General features: G+C 36.0%; 1 pseudogene; it reads right to left on the bottom strand.

The window, feature by feature from the left end:
* Nucleotides 1–7425: 7425 nt before the first annotated feature.
* Nucleotides 7426–7499, bottom strand: LOC119622513 (small nucleolar RNA U3; annotated as a pseudogene).
* Between the last annotated feature and the right edge of the window lie 7053 nt (nt 7500–14552).

Here is a 14552-nt window from a genome sequence, read left to right as displayed (position 1 = left end):
ATGCAACCAACACTGGAGTCCCCAGACATATAAAGCAAACATTATCAGACCTAAAGAGAGAGATAGGCCACAATACAATAACAGCTGGAAATTTCAACACCCCACTTTCAGCATTAGACGGATTACCCCGACAAAATCAACAAAGAAACATCAGACTTAATGTGCAATACAGACCAAATGTACCTAAAAGAGATTTACAAAAAAATTCATCCGACAGCTACAGATTACACATTCTGCTCAGCACATAAATCATTCTCAAGACAGACATTGTGTTAGGTCACAAAACAAGTAGGAAAATATGCAAAAAAAAAAAAAATGAAATAATATCAAGCAACTTCTCTAATAATAGAATAAAACTAGAAATCAATAACAAGAGTAATTTTGAAAACTGTACAAGCACATGGAAATTAAACAACATATTCCTGAATGACCAGTGGGTCAATGAAGAAATTAAGAAGGACGCTGAAAATTTTCTTGAAACAAATGATAATGGAAACACAACACACCAAAACCTATGGGATACAGTGAAAGCAGGACTAAGAGTGATAATTATAGATATAAGCACCTACATCAAAAAAAGAAAAAGAAACTTCCAAAAAATAACCTAACAATGCATCTTAAAGAACTAAAAAAACAGGAGCAGCCAATCCCAAAATTAGGAAAAAAAAGAAATAATAAAAATTAGAGGAGAAATAAATAAAATTAAAACTAAGAAAACAAAACAAAAGACGAATTAAATAAAGTTTGTGTTTTTGAAAGATAGATAAAATTGACAAACCTTTACCCAGACTAATAAAAAAAGAGAGATGACCAAAATAAATAAAATCAGAGATGAAAAAGGAGACATTAAAACCAATACCACAGAAATTCAAAGGGTCATAGATGGCTACTCTGAGCAACTATATGCTAGTAAATTGGAAAATCTAGAAGGAATGGATAAGTTCCCAGACATATACAACCTACCAAGGTTGAACCATGAAGAAATACAAAACCTGAGCAAAACAATAGCAAGTAATAAGACCGAAGCTGTAATAAAAGTCTTGCAGCAAAGAAAAGCATGGGACCCAATGATTTTGCTGCCAAATCTCCCAAACATTTAAAGAACTAATACCAATCCTACTCAAACTATTCTGAAAAATAAAGGAGAGGATACTTTGAAACTCATTCTATAGGGCCATTATTACTCTGATACCAAAACCAGACAAGACATACCAAAAAAAAAAAAAAAAAACACAACACTACAGGCCAATATCCCTGATGAATATTGATGTAAAAATCCTCTACGAAATACTAGCAAATGAAATTCATCAACACATTAAAGAGATCACTTATCATGACCAAGCGGGATTTGTTACAGAGATGCAACGATGATTCAACATATACAAATCAATCAATGTGATACTTCATATCAACAGAATGAAGAACGAAAACCAAAGATCTTTTCAATTGATATTGAAAGAGTATTTGATAAAATTCAACATCCCTTCATGATAAAAACTCTCCAAAAACTGAATGTAGAAGGAACTTACCTCAACATAATAAAAGCCATGTATGACAGACCCACAGCTAGGATCATACTGAATGGAGGAAAACTTAAAGCCTTTCCCCTAAGATGTGGAACAAAACAAGGATGCTCATTTTACCACTGTTATTCAACATAGTACTGGAAGTCCTAGCTAGAGCAATCAGACAAGAGAAAGAAATAAAGGACATCCAATTTGGAAAGGAAGAAGTCAAATTATCCATCTTTCAGATGATATGATCTTATATTTGGAGAAACCTAAAGATTCCACCAAAAACCTATCAGAACTGATAAACAAATTCAGTAAAGTTGCAAACTACAAATCAACATACAAAAGTCAGTAACATTTCTATATGTTGATGGTGAACAATTTGAAAAATAAATCAAGAAAATAATTTCATTTATAATAACTACAAATAAAATAAAATACCTAGGAATTAACAAAATAAGTGAAAGTTCTCTGCAATGAAATCCCTAATATACTGATGCAATAAATTGAAAAGCACACCAAAAAATGGAACAACATTCCATGTTCATAAATTGGAAGAATCAGTATTGTTAAAATGTCCATACTACCCAAAGCAATCTACAGATTCAATACAATCCTTATCAAAATACAAAAAACATTTTTCACAAAAATAGAAAAAAAAATCTAAAATGTATATGGAACCATAAAAGACCCAGAATAGCCAAAACTATCATAACCAAAAAGAAGAAAACTGGAGGAATCACGATTACCTGACTTTGAATTATTCTACAGAGGTATAGTAACCAGAACGGCATAGTACTGGCATAAAAACAGACATATAAATCAGTGGAACAGAACAGAGAATGCAGAAAGAAATCATCACATCTACAGTGATCTCATTTTTGAGAAAGGTGCCAAGAACATCAATTGGGGAAAGGACAGTCTCGTTAATAAATGATGCTGGGAAAACTAGACATTCATATGCAAAAAATGAAACTAGATCCCTAACTCTCACCATATACAAACATCAAATCAAAATGGATTAAGACATAAATCTGAGACCTCAAACTATGAAACTACTACAAAGAAACTGAGGAAGCTCTCTAGGACATTGAACTAGATAAAGATTTTTTGAGTAATACCCCATAAGCATAGGTGATGAGAGCAAAAGTGGATAAATGGAATGACATCAAGTTACTTCTGCACAGCAAAGGAAACAATCAACAAAGTGAAGAGACAAACCACAGAACGGAAGAAAATATTTGAAAACTACCTATCTGACAATAGATTAACAACAAGAATATATAAGGAGCTCAAACAACTATCATAATCCGATTCAAAATGGTCAAAGGATCGGAATACATATTTCTCAAAAGAAAACCTACAAATGGCAAACAGGTATATGACAAAGTACTCAACATCACTGATCATCAGAGAAATGCAAATCAAAGCTATAATGAGATACCATCTCACTCATATAATGTGGCTTTTATCCAAAAGACAGGCAGTAACAAATGCTGGTGGAGGATGTGGAGAAAAGGGAAACTGCACACAGTTGATGGGAATGTACATTAGTACAGCCACTGTGGAGAACATTTGGAAGTTCTTCAAAAAACTAAACACAGAGCTACCATCCAATTCACCAAACCCACTCCTAAAAGAAAGAAAATCTGCCATCAGAATGAACAGCAACCTACAGAATGGGAGAAAATTTTTGCAATCTACTCATCTGACAAAGGGCTAATATCCAGAACCTACAAAGAACTCAATCAAGTTTACAAGAAAAAAACAAACAACCCCATCAAAAAGTGGGCAAAGGATATGAACAGACACTTCTCAAAAGAAGACATTCATACAGCCAACAGACACATGAAAAAATGCTCATCATCACTGGTCATCAGGGAAATGCAAATCAAAACCACAATGAGATACCATCTCACACCAGTTAGAATGGCAATCATTAAAAAAATCAGGAAACAACAGGTGCTGGAGAGGATGTGAAGAAGTAGGAACACTTTTACACTGTTGGTGGGACTGTAAGCTAGTTCAACCATTGTGGAAAATAGTGTGGCAATTCCTCAAGGATCTAGAACTAGAAATACTATTTGACCCAGCCATCCCATTACTGGGGATATACCCAAAGGATGATAAGTCATGCTGCTATAAAGACACATGCACGCGTATGTTTATTGCGGCACTATTCACAATAGCAAAGACTTGGAATCAACCCAAATATCCATCAGTGACATACTGGATTAAGAAAATGTGGCACATATACACCATGGAATACTATGCAGCCATAAAAAAGGATGAGTTTGTGTCCTTTTTTGGACATGATGCATGCAGCTGGAAACCATCATTCTCAGCAAACTATTGCAAGAGCAGAAAACCAAATACCACATGTTCTCACTCATAGGTGGGAACTGAACAATGAGATCACTTGGACACAGGAAGGGGAACATCACACACTGGGTCCTATTGTGGGGAAGGGGTAGCGGGGAGGGATAGCATTAGGAGATATACCTGAGTTAATGGGTGCAGCACACCAACATGGCACATGTATACATATGTAACAAATCTGCACGTTGTGCACATGTGCCCTAGAACTTAAAGTATAATCAAAAGAAAAAAGAAAGGAAATCATTATATTGAAGAGATATCTGCACTCTTACGTTTATTGCAGCACTTTTCGCAATAGCCAAGATTTGGAATTAACCTAAAAGGCCAAAACCAGATGAATGGATAAAGAAAATGTGGTATGGAGTTCTATTCAGCGATTAAAAACAAGAATGAGATCCAGTCATTTGCAACAACATGGATGGAACGGAAGGTTATTTTGTTAAGTGAAATAAGACAAGCGTAGAAAGACAAACATCACATGTTCTCAGTTATTTGTGGGAGCTAAAATTAAAACAATTGACCTCATGGAAGAGATTATAAAGCTGTTACCAAAGACTACGAAGGGTAGTGGAAGAAATGGGGGACAAGTCGTGATGGTTAATGGATACAAAAATTGAGTTAGAAAGAATGAATAAGACCTTGTTTTGCTAGCACAACAGCATGACTATAGTAAAAAATGATTTAATTATATATTTAAAAATAATGAAATAAATATAATTTGATTGTTTGAAACACAAAAGATAATACTTGAGGTGATGGATACTCCCCAACCCTTGGCAGAAAGACTTACTATCACAGCCTGAGATGGGTTCTAATGTACCCTTTGATCAAGGTCTTAGGCGTTCCCATAGTGCTAGTCCTTTAGCTTAAAGGCTTAATGAACTGGAATTCCTCTTCTACTTTCAGGACTTCAATTATAAAAAATATAGATTTGCTTTCCCCCTCCCAAAAATGTGAGATTGGGCCAGGCACAGTGGCTCGCACCTGTAATTGCAGCACTTTGGGAGGCCACGGCCAGCAGATCACCTGAGGTCAGGAGTTCAAGACCAGCCTGGCCAACTTGGTGAAACCCCGTCTCTGCCAAAAATACAAAAAATTAGCTGGATGTGGTGGCACGGCCTGTAGTCCCAGCCACCCAGGAGGCTGAGGCACGAGAATTGTTTGAACCTGTGAGGCGGGGGTCACAATGAGCCGAGATCGTGCCACTGCACTCCAGCCTGGACGACAGAGCGAGACTCCGTCTCAAAAAAAAAAAAAAAAAAAAAAAAAGAAGGTGAGACTATTTTTCTAAAGGGTAAAAAAGACCATCAACATCAGCATCTCACTGAATTTTAAACTATTCTAGGGTATTCCCACATGTCACTACATAGTCAGATATAAGAACTCAAGAGGAACAAAACTGCTAGCATGAATCAGAGCATCTCTTAGCCTTTATGTATATATTGATATAGTCTTCTATATTAAACTGAGAAGTTTTCTCCAGTTTTTACTTGTATTTCTTCAAATAAAAATCATTTGTGAAAGCCTAGACAGACAGATAAAAGTAAGATTTTCATTAGCTAAAGTTTGGATGAGACTCATAGAATGCCACTGTTAAGGTATGTATATATATATACACACACACACACACACACACATCCATCATGGGGAGTAGCCAACTTGCACTCCTATGAGCTCCTAGGATCCTGTGAAAAATTGCTAGAAATCTGTTATTTTAATCCTTCGTCCCACTTTCAAACAGTACCACACTAAATTATTCAGGCAGATTTTAACCTATTTAAGCTTGATTTTTTTAAATACCTCTGGAGTTTAAGGTATGCTTGCTTCTTTGGAAATACATGACTTTTAAAATCAATCATCTTGGGAAATTTCCCCATAAGCTTAACCCACGATATTTATATTTAATCTTGCCTGTTTTATCTGAACCTAACAATAGCAATGAAAGTCGTCTTTCTCTATATTTGTCCTTCCTGACTTCATTTATTCCACAGTTCCTTGATAAATCTCTAATTGTTATAACAAATGCCGTAGAAAAAAATACTTGTGGCTAAGGTAAGGTAGGAGGAGGGCCTCTTAGAAGAGTACATTAATAAATGAGGAATTCCCTGCATTAAATATAAACAGGAATAATCACTTTCCAGTCAGAAATAAGGCCCTTGCCAGATTTTGTTATGTAAAACATTGACTCATATGATGGAATGTAGAGAACAGAGAAAAGAAAGGACAGATCTTCCTTATGCTGAGTCCGAATTTTCCACTATTCGATTTCCTAGAATTCTGGGCCAGTTGGGAGACTGCTAACATGTCACCCGTCCTAAGACTTTGTAATAAACATTAGCAGTCTAGCCCTTCGTGTCCCTGGTAACATAATTTTCAGTCCCTTTTCCGTTCTGAATGCTCTCTGGACGTAAAAATTTTCCAACATACTCTTAAAATATGTGGTCTCTCATCTCTTCTGAAATCTCAAGGCAATAATGGCAAAAAGATACAAAAAGAGAATAAAGCCTGGACAGTGCTTTTAAAAAAGCACCATCAGTGTAAGAGATGTTGATGGATTTCTGGGGGGAAAAACGGAGAAAGCAATTTGAGATGATATTGGCCAATATATCAAAGTGAAGAAATAGGAGCTCAGAATAGTAACATAAAAAGATATATCAGCAGTAAAAGACCAGAAAGGCATTGATTTCTGAGCTGCTTTGATTCTTGTCTAGTGCCTACCACTGTTCAAACTTCCCATAGATTCCTGAAGTCACCAATATCATTTCAATATATTCATATTTACTTAGGTTAGCCAGAATTTAATTCCATTATTTGTAATTAAAGAACCCCAACTGATACACCAGCAAAAAATACTGTGCAAATAGATGAACAAAATAATCAGTACAGTGGTCCAATTACATGGACAAAATAATATTTTAAAATGTAAGGTACCAAAAAGTTTATCTCCCAGTTACCTATTTTGAAAAAAACACATGTGTACATACATAACTTAAGAATGCAGCCTAGCAAAGCTTAAAAGAATCCAAGAATACAACACAGGATAATAGAAATGTCAAATTTACTAAGGATTACACTGAAAATAAACATTATGTAAATGGTCACTAATCTGACCTAAAAACAACAGGATCCAAACTGAAAGATAAATCAGAAAACATTGTATAATCAGAAAGATAAATACAGACTTAAGAAGACAGAATATTCTATTACAGAAATTACATAATTAAGAACTTGAACTATGTTAGTGGTATAATGAAAATAAGTGCTTTGTGCTTTATTTGTCAACATGGAAAAAGAAAGGCAAGTGAAAACTCAAAAAAAAAAAAGAAGGATATACTAGAAAATCATGTTCAAATTGCAAAAGTAAACGCATATTGCATGGTTTCCGCAGTCAGTAGCAGGTAGAGACTTTATTTAAACTTGACATCTGTGATGTTGTCTTATGAGAGATGCAGGACCAGTCATTGACCCATAGGTTAATCCATTTATAGAACCTCTGTAAATAATATTCCAAGTAAACACCCTCTTGAGTCTACTATCAAATGGTGTCTACTTTTTAGCAGCCAGCCACTAATAACAAACTATAGAAATGATCCCTGAAAGTATAGTCTTAGGAGCCACCTATTAATAAAGCACATAGATATTATATTTACAAAGCAAGATGTATAAATTTAAATAATGTGAAAGTAATGGTATAGCTAGAAAAAGAAGATAGAAAATAGTGCAAATAAACCAAAGGAAGTTTTGATGTGTTAATTATGTTTTGGACAATAAATTAGATGCTGACTACAGTTGAAAGACCGAGAAATAGAATACAACCAATAAAACAATTAACAATATTTTAACTAAAAAATACTGAGAGAGAATCTGTGAATAGTGTGGCTGAACTTAGCATAAGTTCATTGTGTTTCTTATGTGATAGTTGTATTTTAAGAAACTATAAAGTGATGATGGTAATCACAAAAGAACTAAAAGGGAAAACCTGAAATTGGTTGTCTCTGGGAAATAGGGAATGTGTTCTACTCCTCTGTTTGAACTTTTGCCATGTTCATGTATTACTCGCATAATTTTCAAAAGTTGCAAAATGTATCAACAGAAACCAAGCATAGTACCCCAGAATGATCTGGCTGGTATAGGTCGGGATTATCACTTTGCTTAATCTGATTCTTTAATTTTTCCCTTCAGAACTGAGTCCCAAGATTGCAGTAGCTTTGATAGTAGAGCCATCAAATGTGAGAACTCATTGTTAAGTATGGACTTAACTTAAACCAACAGGTCTTCTCACATGTGCTCTTGTTAAGCCACATCTAAAAGCAAAACTGTTTATTCTTACTATATTTCATGTTATTTTCAAATCATCATTTCAATCTGTCCAAATTTCTGCTAAATCATAATAACTTTGTCTTATACTCACATTCTGTTGGCTAATAAATATCTAATAAACAAGGAATGATAGTTATTTTTCATCCTTGACCTAAAAGAATTTCTGGGAGTAGAATTTTCTCCTTGATCCAGCTGATGGCTACGGTTCTCATTATTTCATGAAATGTGAGATGTTTGCCTCTTCTTTGAATGGTTCAAATTCACCCTAGCGTATTGGTATATAAAGTGAATAAGCTATACACACTAGGCTTATTATATCCTGTGTAGGTGAAATAGGCTGAGCTTCTCATTTTTCTCATTCTTTACATTTTCTTCTTACTCTTGTAAACATGCCAATATTGACATTGGTTCTTTTTTTCCTCCTTGAAATTCTCCTTCATTTTTAGCTCACTTCTTAAAATATATCTTCTCTCTTGTCTAAAAACGCTTTCTCCTCCCCAAATCCATAGTAGAAAGGCAGTATTTAAGCCTGCCCATTTTCTCTTTTAACAGAAAAAACAGGTTTGCATAATTGACTATTAGTGTCTCAGAAAAGAAAACAAAGAAAATGCTTTGTAGGCCTCTGGAGCAGTTAGTCTTTTGGAGGCCTTGGAACATCTACAGACTGCCAGAAGCTGAATCTCCTCACTTGGGGGATCTTGGCTCCATGGAGACTCCTGGGAAGCTACTAGATATTTTTCCTGTGTACCATCATCCAACCTAGACTTCTTCCACAAACATAAAAGCCAGAGACTTACACAGATTTTCATAAGATTCTGAAATATTTTGATATCTATTCCCACCGTTTTTGCTAAACTTTTTCCTTTTTTTATTATATTTTAAGCTCTGGATTACATGTGCAGAGTGTGCAGTTTTGTTTTATAGGTATACACGTGCCACGGAGGTTTGTTGCACCCGTCAACTCGTCACCTACATTAGGTATTTCTCTTAATGTTATCCCTCCCCCAGCCCCTCACCTCCTGACAGGCCCCAGTGTGTGATGTTCCTCTCCCTGTGTCCATGTGTTCTCATTGTTAACTCCCACTTATGAGTGAGAAAATGCGGTGTTTGGTTTTCTGATCTTGTGATCGTTTGCTGAGAATGATGTAAGCCTTTTCATATACTATAAGGTTATTTTTTTAATATTCCAGTCTTCTTATCCTATTTAATATCCTCAAATTCTTTCATTTTCTTTTATAAATGTTACTTTTCCAGCTGTTATTTATTATTATTTTATGTATTGTATTATTTATTTTACCATATGTGGTTCCAACTCCTCAACCATTGGGAGGGGAATGGGGAATAATTTGTGATTGTCTATCTCCACCTTAGAAAAGTGGTTCCTAAAGTGTGGTTCCCAAATCAGCAGCATCGGTATCACCAGGGAACATGTTAGAAATGTAAATTATCAGGCCCCAGCCCAGATGAAATCAGATGAATCAGAAATTCTGTGAATGGAGCACATTCATGTGGTTTAACAAACCTTATAGGTGATTCTGATGCACACTAAAATTGAAGGATTATTGCCTTAAAATAATCACACAAGGTAAACCCAACCAAACTTTAGAGATTATGCATAATTATACATAATAAGCATTTTATCTGAAGATGTAATTATAGAAAATTATAATTAGCATGATATAATCTTCAGATAACTTCTATTTTCTCCTTTAATTTGGGGGAAAGTCCTAAAGGAAAAGAAAGGATAAAGAAGGGAACAATTTTGAGTTTTTTAACCGTTAAGTTGAAGATTGTTATTGTGCAAAAAGCATAAGAAAAAGCATACAAAAATCTTTCTATTATGTTATTGATGAAGTAGTTCAAGCAAGTAGTATTCAGGCTCAAGAGTAAAAACATTTCAAGAAAATTTCTTGGGAAATTACACAGGCACTTCACTTCAGCAGAAGTGTTTATTGAGTAGATATAAAGTTGTAACTCAGAGAGATGCTTTCCAAATGTTTTATAAAAAGTAATAGGACTTTAAAATTAATAAATGGATTTTGATGTAGGTGATTATATTTGTTTTGTAGTAGTTCAAGAGTCAGCAAACATTTTCTGTGAAGAGAAATATTTGGGGCTTTACAATTCATAAAGTCTCTGTCCCCACTACTCATTCTGCTGCTGTAGCCTGAATGCAGCAGTGATAGACAATTTTTAAATAAATGGATGTGACTATTTACCAATAAAACTTTATTTATATAAACAGGAAGTGGAGCTGGTTTAGCTCAAGGGCTATGTAGTTTGCTCAATCTTGACTAAACTATAGACATATGACTTAACATAAGCACATGTACAGTTTAGCTCAACAGGTAAAAAGGAGCCACTGCAGGTAAAGACATTCGTGAAAATTATTACCTTTGAAAATATTTCCCAAGGCCATTATTAAACTTAACCCAAGTCTTCACCAGCCCCAGTCTGTTTTACCAACACACGAAGCTACTTTGCGTTTGTTTTGTTTTGTCAACTATACACTTGCGTTTCTCTACAGACACTATCACCTGCTGTATCTGAGTTTCTGCTCCTAAAGTCACATCACTGGTAGAGCAATGTGTGTCAGATCTCCCTGCCTCAGGGAATTTGCATGAATTTACTGTGCTACATGCTACCATGATATTCTCAGCAATTTAAGTCATACAACTATCTTAAGAAAAATTTACTGGTTAACTATACACAATTAGATTAATTAGGAAAGTAGTCTCCTGGCAGTTGTTTGGTGTGTATGCATAGAATAGGGTACTTTTTTCTTCTGTCCTTGATCTTTCCTCTCTCTATTCCTCAACCTCTATTCTCATGAACTTCAGACAGAGAAAATAAAATATTTTTTTTACCTTGTTCCCTAGTTGAACCTCAAACCACATTTGGTGACTCTTTCTGATTGTGCTCCAGAAACTTCTAGAACAAAACTCCCATTTAAAAGATAGGCTTTTAAACTGTTATTTCTTTAACATTTATCTACATTTTCCAAGGACACCATTTCTGTACAATTATTAGTGTTTTTCAAGTCATCCTTTTTCCATCAACTCCCAATTCTAAGCATCCCCCATCCAGCTGCGATCTTGACTGCTGTATTAATCTCTATTCATGTCTAGTTCTCCTGGTTTCCTCAAATGTTGATAAATATTAACATATTCTAAACCCAAATATAATCAATTACTCCAGTCCACCTAGACTGTGATTTTCTCCTAATCCACTCATGATTGGAATGGGAAACGGTCTTGGTGTTTTTTTGTGGTAACTTTTTTTTATTGTTTTACGTTAATAAACCCTAAGAGTGCTAAGAGAATAAACATGGAAACAAGGGTGTGTCTTGAAAGCGCAGTTTCACTTTTCTTTCCTTGGCAGCACGTCTCCAACAGGTGAATCAAATCCACAAAAATTGATGGGAACTGCATCCCCGTTGCACATGGTTCCTGCTTCACAAGGTTGCTGAGAAGCCTACTTCAGAAACGAGGAGCAAAAACACAGGCACTCCCTAAGTTCTGGAAAGCCAACCTACAAGACTGCCTGCCTTGTTTAGAGACATACACCATCCAGGCCTCTTCATTGTTCTCATTTTTATGGGTAAAGGCCCCCCAAAAGGCCCCGATGTCCTCAGACTTCATAATATCCGTTTTCAAGTGTATTAAACATATTTTTTCTGCAAGCACACCTCCTAAACATAATTATTACATTAAATTCTCCTTATGTGCTTTTTACTAGGACAAACATTTTTGTTTTCTACTATTTTCATTGTACAGGTACCCACTGCATACGTAGTGGAGTATTACAGAGACATTTTGGGAAGGAAGGTCACCCCACTAGATTATTTTGAAGAATAAGGACCCCCCCAAAAATGCTGCTTTGAAGAATAATGACAAAAATGTATACATTATATGTTTAAAAAGCTATATTTAAAATAATGGCAACAGCCAATATCTTTTGAGTATATTAACATTTACTATAACTCATGCAATGTGCTAATAATTGTATATGTTATGCTTTCTATTGCCTTCTTTTAAAAGCTCCATATTATCTCCAGCTTGCATTTGTAACAGTGGTTTCAGACTCCTTGGGAATAATTTAATTTGGACATATATAACAAACAGGTGGGGTGCCCTTTCTTTCCAAAATCCATGAGGATTGGGAACTACTGGTGAGAATTCATCCTGAGATAAGAGGCCAGGCTCAAAGACTTCTATCAGCAGGAAAGGTTTTCTTGGTTAAGTGAAGACAGGAGTAATCCTGTGGGTCACAGCTGGACCTCCACTAGACTCATTTCTAAGTCATACAAGGATCAGGGTATGAAAACTACCAAAAAAGTACTTTCACTAGAATCTTGCAAACTGTTAAGACACAAATAGCCTTGCTATGGCACCCACTAAACGTGTATAATCCTTGGAGTAAGGGAGAGGTATTATCTGCCTTTCAGAATAAAACATAAAGCAGCTCTGCCATTTCAAGGAATCCAGTTTGCAGCTGAGCAAGAGAAAACTGTGGCTGGAGGGCATAACTATTCCCCATGGCACAGGAGTAGTGCCCGGGAGAGCTACCATGGAGAATTCCTGAGGGGTGGAAAGGGGAGGGGAGTTTCATAAGCTCCTCTCAGAGGATTCTAGGGATAATCAGTGGAACTGAAATTCTGTATAAGCAGTGAATAGCAACAGCCTGCAACACCTGAATTACTCACCATTTAGATCCAAAAAGTGATGGTCAGAAGGCAATTGTGAAAGTGTGCACACATATGTGCGCATGTGCCTCTGTGTGTGTGTGTGTGTGTGTGTGTGTGTGTGCTTTAAATTAACCTTACAGAAGGGCAGTGACAAAGACACTGTTCCCAAGTTACTGTTAGGGTGTCAATTTTAAATCTTTCCTGTTTTCTTTTGCGGGCATTTAGTGCTATAAATTTCCCTCTACACACTGCTTTAAATGGGTCCCGGAGATTCTGGTACATTGTGTCTTTGTTCTCATTGGTTTCAAAGAACATCTTTATTTCTGCCTTCATTTCGTTATTTACCCAGTAGTCATTCAGGAACAGGTTGTTCAGTTTCTGTGTAGTTGTGCAGTTCTGAGTGAGTTTCTTAATCCTGAGTTCTAATTTGACTGCACTGTGGTCTGAGAGACTGTTATGATTTCTGTTCTTTTGCATTTGCAGAGGAGTGTTTTACTTCCAACTATGTGGTCAATTTTAGAATAAGTGTGACATGGTGCAGAGAAGAATGTATATTCTGTTGATTTGAGGTGGAGAGTACTGTAGATGTCTATAAGGTCAGCTTGGTGCAGAGCTGTGTTCAAGTCCTGGATATCTTTGTTAATTTTCTGTCTCGTGATCTGTCTAATGTTGACAGTGGGGTATTAAAGTCTCCCACTATTATTGTGGGGGAGTTTAAGTCTCTTTGTAGGTCTCCAAGGACTTGCTTCATGAATCTGGGTGCTCCTGTATTGGGTGCATGTATATTTAGAATAGTTAACTCTTCTTGTTGTATTGATCTCTTTACCCTTATGTAATGCCCTTCTTTGTCTCTTTTGATCTTTTTGGTTTAAAGTCTGTTTTATTAGAGACTAGGATTGCAACCCCTGCCTTTTTTTGCTTTACATTTGCTTGGTAAATATTTCTCCCTCCTTTTATTTTGAGCCTATGTGTCACTCTGCATGTGAGATGGGTCTCCTGAATACAGCACACTGATGGGTCTTGACAATCCAATTTGCCAGTCTGTGTCTTTTAATTGGGTCATTTAGCCTCTTTACATTTAAGGTTAATATTGTTATATGTGAATTCCATCCTGTCATTATGATGCTAGCTGGTTATCTTGCTGTTATTTGATGCGGTTTCTTCATAGTGTTGATGGTCTTTACAATTTGGTATGTTTTTGCAGTGGCTGATACCAGTTATTCCTTTCCCTGTTTAGTGCTTCCTTCAGGAGCTCTTGTAAGGCAGGCCTGGTGGTGACAAAATCTCTCAGCATTTGCTTGTGTGTAAAGGATTTTATTTCTCCTTCGCTTATGAAGCTTAGTTTGACTGGATCTGAAATTCTGGGTTGAAAATTCTTTTCTTTAAGAATGTTGAATATTGGCCCCCACTCTCTTCTGGCTTGTTGGGTTTCTGCCAAGAGATCCACTGTTAGTCTGATGGGCTTCCCTTAGTGGGTAATCCGACCTTTCTCTCTGGCTGCCCTTAACATTTTTTCCTTCATTTCAGCCTTGGTGAATCTGATGATTATGTGTCTTGGGGTTGCTCTTCTAGAGGAGTATCTTTGTGGTGTTTCTGTATTTCCTGAATTTGAATGTTGGCCTGCCTTGCTATGTTGGGGAAGTTCTCCTGGCTAA

The sequence above is a fragment of the Chlorocebus sabaeus genome, chromosome 7, assembly GCF_047675955.1.
Source record: "Chlorocebus sabaeus isolate Y175 chromosome 7, mChlSab1.0.hap1, whole genome shotgun sequence".
Classification (NCBI taxonomy): Eukaryota; Metazoa; Chordata; class Mammalia; order Primates; family Cercopithecidae; genus Chlorocebus; species Chlorocebus sabaeus.
The sequence above is the reverse complement of the archived record's forward strand: the minus strand, read 5'-3'. Positions and strand labels throughout refer to the sequence as shown.